Raw genomic sequence first — 4,685 nt, forward strand, 5'->3', positions numbered from 1 at the left:
GATGTTCAAAATGTGATCAGGTAGCCAAAAAAAATTGATTGCGTTTTAACCTATAGCACCAAATTGGGTCGGCTAATTACAAATGAAGATTTTTCGGCTAGAAAATACCCAACTCACCATGAAGGTCAATATTTACAAGAGAAGTCAGCTTTTGAAAAACTTGGAGAATCCATGGTTTCACAGGTTCCTTTGGACTACATGCACCTTGTAGAATTGTTAGTCATGAGAAAATTCTTAACTAGATTAGTAAATAACAAAGTGTCTGTCAAAGTAACGAAAGCAAACAAAGAAAAGATATCCGAAAAATTAATAGCAATGCGAAAACATGTTCCGAATGACTTTGCGCGCAAACCCAGATAGTTAGAAGAATAGCTACATTGTAAATCCACTGAGTTTAGGCAATTTTTGTTGTACACTGGGCTTGTTTCTCTAAGAAATGAGGTGCATGACGACATATACTACGAGTTTTTGCTTTTACATTGCTCGCACAGAATGCTCTGTTGCCCAAAACTTCGCAACGCAAATTTGGAAACTTCTCAACTGATGTTAAATTTATTTGTTGAGAACTTTCCAATTATCGTTGGCGAAATTAGTGTGTCATTCAACGTACACAGTTTACTGCACTTAAAGGAGACGGTCGCGCAGGTTGGGGATCCAATCGCGTGCTCTGCATATGCTTTCGAAAATTATTTGCAAACTCCCAACGACATATCCGAAAACCAACGAAAATTCTCGAACAAACACACGCGAAAATTATGGAAGATGAATTCGTTGCTCCTTTAAATAAAGATAAACCCGAACTGTTGAAAAAAATATTTATTTCAAGGCTGTATGTTAAGTACAAAAGGCCCTGTTACGTGAAAAACAATACGCCCGTATTCATTGGATCGTTTACACCAGGTGTAGAAGGCACAATAATAGGTCGCAGATTAAAAAAATCTTAGATCCTTTGTTGAAGAACCTATTAATTCAACAACTTTGAGAATATATTTAGTTGACAGGGAGCCATTAGATGCGGAAGAGTCGTTTTCATTTTTAGACCTTGAATGCAAAGCTGTTGGGGTGCCTTATCGAGACGATTTATTGATACTGCCGATGTTGCATTCTTTAATTAATGTTTWGTTGTTTCAAAATGCCTGATATTTCTCCAAAAAAAATTAAACACGTTGCCTTTTGCAAAGAAAGTAAGTGATCGTTGATACATTTAAAAAAAATTAAATCCAATAGACAACAATTGCAGTTTCACTATCGTTATCGATCAGCTCGAGAAAAAGATCGACGAATGGTAAAAATAATTTACGGAAAATTGATCCCTGTGCTACACCTACATATCTATTTAAAATCGTATTTTTTCAGATGCCATGCAACAGGAAATTAAGGTGGTTCGTGGTAAGGCTACTGTTATACAATTTAAAAATATAAAATTGTATAAATTCTGAAAATTATTTAAGGTCAACTGCAAATAGCAATTGAAGCACTGCCCGATAAAAAGTTGTCCTTAACCAACTTTTGCAACAGCGTGCAGAGGAGCTGCCTATTCAGTCCAAATGACCAGCTCAACAGAGAAAACAAAAACACTTATGTAAGTTTTAGAAATATTATTAAGTTTTATTGATATTTAGCGCGGCCCTTATTTTCCGAATTATTTTTTTTTCTTTGTTTTAACTGCAAGAAAAATCTTCGAAAAAAATTATCACAAGTACGTAAAAAAGAAATTAATTCGAAAAATAACGGACACGCTATTGAACATGCTTAATTTAATTTTTTCACAGGTTAAAGCTATGAGATCGCTGCTGCAACCTACCGGCGTTTTGAAGAATTTTGAAGAATTTACGAAATATTTTGGGCGATGAAATAGCAATGGCATTCAACGTCGATGGAGTGCAGGGCAAAAAGTCCTTAAAATCCCTTCAAAACTTTTATAACGCACTACTGGGTATTATATTCCTTGTTTTATAAAAAAAAAATTGGAACAAAATAAAATTAAAATTAAAAGAAAGATGCGTGTTTTTATAAATCAGAACTACTGGCGAATTTTATAACGATTTGGGATTATCGAAATGTGTGGTTACCTGCGGGTAGCAAAGTAATACTTGTGAGTAGCGACGTAGGTACTTACAGGTAATGCAGAGGGTGACAATAGACTCTCTCTTAGGACATCTCCTTGTTAAATTCGTCTCTCGAAAGCAAGTGAAGTAAATTATGGTGGAAGTACTGGTGTTTACCGATAAGTAGCGAATTCGATACTNAGATGCGGAAGAGTCGTTTTCATTTTTAGACCTTGAATGCAAAGCTGTTGGGGTGCCTTATCGAGACGATTTATTGATACTGCCGATGTTGCATTCTTTAATTAATGTTTTGTTGTTTCAAAATGCCTGATATTTCTCCAAAAAAAATTAAACACGTTGCCTTTTGCAAAGAAAGTAAGTGATCGTTGATACATTTAAAAAAAATTAAATCCAATAGACAACAATTGCAGTTTCACTATCGTTATCGATCAGCTCGAGAAAAAGATCGACGAATGGTAAAAATAATTTACGGAAAATTGATCCCTGTGCTACACCTACATATCTATTTAAAATCGTATTTTTTCAGATGCCATGCAACAGGAAATTAAGGTGGTTCGTGGTAAGGCTACTGTTATACAATTTAAAAATATAAAATTGTATAAATTCTGAAAATTATTTAAGGTCAACTGCAAATAGCAATTGAAGCACTGCCCGATAAAAAGTTGTCCTTAACCAACTTTTGCAACAGCGTGCAGAGGAGCTGCCTATTCAGTCCAAATGACCAGCTCAACAGAGAAAACAAAAACACTTATGTAAGTTTTAGAAATATTATTAAGTTTTATTGATATTTAGCGCGGCCCTTATTTTCCGAATTATTTTTTTTTCTTTGTTTTAACTGCAAGAAAAATCTTCGAAAAAAATTATCACAAGTACGTAAAAAAGAAATTAATTCGAAAAATAACGGACACGCTATTGAACATGCTTAATTTAATTTTTTCACAGGTTAAAGCTATGAGATCGCTGCTGCAACCTACCGGCGTTTTGAAGAATTTTGAAGAATTTACGAAATATTTTGGGCGATGAAATAGCAATGGCATTCAACGTCGATGGAGTGCAGGGCAAAAAGTCCTTAAAATCCCTTCAAAACTTTTATAACGCACTACTGGGTATTATATTCCTTGTTTTATAAAAAAAAAATTGGAACAAAATAAAATTAAAATTAAAAGAAAGATGCGTGTTTTTATAAATCAGAACTACTGGCGAATTTTATAACGATTTGGGATTATCGAAATGTGTGGTTACCTGCGGGTAGCAAAGTAATACTTGTGAGTAGCGACGTAGGTACTTACAGGTAATGCAGAGGGTGACAATAGACTCTCTCTTAGGACATCTCCTTGTTAAATTCGTCTCTCGAAAGCAAGTGAAGTAAATTATGGTGGAAGTACTGGTGTTTACCGATAAGTAGCGAATTCGATACTTCTGTACTTGTACGCGGGTTCATGAACGCAAGCGCACTTTCAACAGGCAAACTWGCTTCATTCATAAAAACAAATACCATTACATCTCCCCGAGCATGCCTTTGCCTATAAGCGTCTTTTCTCGATGTTGGCAAAAGCTAAAAATCAYAAATTGAACAATTTCTGATATTTTAATCAGAAGGAAATAGCGACAACCTCGCAAATATAAGTATAGAATAAAATTGACAACATAGTTTATTTGTCGATTTTCAAGTCAAGAAATGTGCCAAAGAAAATATTCACTATTCCTCAGATTTATGTGTACAGTGAATCCCGGTTAAGTAGTACTCCGCTTAAATGAAAATCATCCCTCTTGCTGCATCGCACGGCTTGTTTTTTGAAATACATAGAAATTATTGTTTTAAGTACCAATCGTTTAAGTATCCGCACTCGCTTATGTGCCATATTATATTTTTATTTTTAACAAATCACAAAAATCTGTATCTTTGATTGTGGCACATAACCGGGATTGACTGTATTTGTCAAGGAATGTAATTGTACGCGACTTGCAAAATTCTGTGTCGATATGTATGTATGGAAGCTCATATAGAAACATACATATTTACGCTGGTTTGTTCTTGAAGCTGCTACAGCGGCAAGGGAAGCAGTGGCAATTGGCAATCGTTCGTTTGTGTTTTCGGCACAGCCGGATTTTCTACCAACAACACAATGTTGTGATGCTTTGTTGTCAYATCAGCCCTTCGACACATTGATTCTTTGAAAAAACTTGAGCTTCTGCCATTGGTTGCCCAAGAAACGAAGATTTCACATTAAGCAATAAGTGTACACATTTACATACAAAGTTGTGGGTAGACAATTTACAAACATTATGCGTATGGTTCTTTTTGTTTACATGCACACATAATTACATACGTGAATATGTGCGACCGCGTGGTACATGTTATCAAAACTTTTAAAGACCTATAAATAAATATATATGTATATACATAAATATCTTAACAAACCTACATGAATTAAATATTTACATAGATGTTAAAGAATATAATAAAGAATTGAAATAGTTCAATTTGTACGTACATGCTAGTGTGATTTGATGTAAAATATAAAGAAAATATACATATATACACTTGTGCTCACACAATTAAGCCACATAAACGTTATGGTGTACAAATTCATAAAAGTTGAATTTTATTGATAA

The 4,685-nt window shown here is 34.3% G+C and overlaps 1 protein-coding gene across 1 annotated transcript in view; it reads right to left on the reverse strand.

Annotated features, from left to right (window-relative positions):
- The window catches only part of LOC108977077, an 8,701-nt gene that overhangs the window by 729 nt on the left and 3,287 nt on the right, over nt 1–4,685 (reverse strand). The gene's annotated exons all lie outside the window — the stretch shown is intronic.

The sequence above is a fragment of the Bactrocera latifrons genome, unplaced genomic scaffold (assembly GCF_001853355.1).
Source record: "Bactrocera latifrons isolate USDA-ARS-PBARC rearing strain unplaced genomic scaffold, ASM185335v1 scaffold_831, whole genome shotgun sequence".
NCBI lineage: Eukaryota > Metazoa > Arthropoda > Insecta > Diptera > Tephritidae > Bactrocera > Bactrocera latifrons.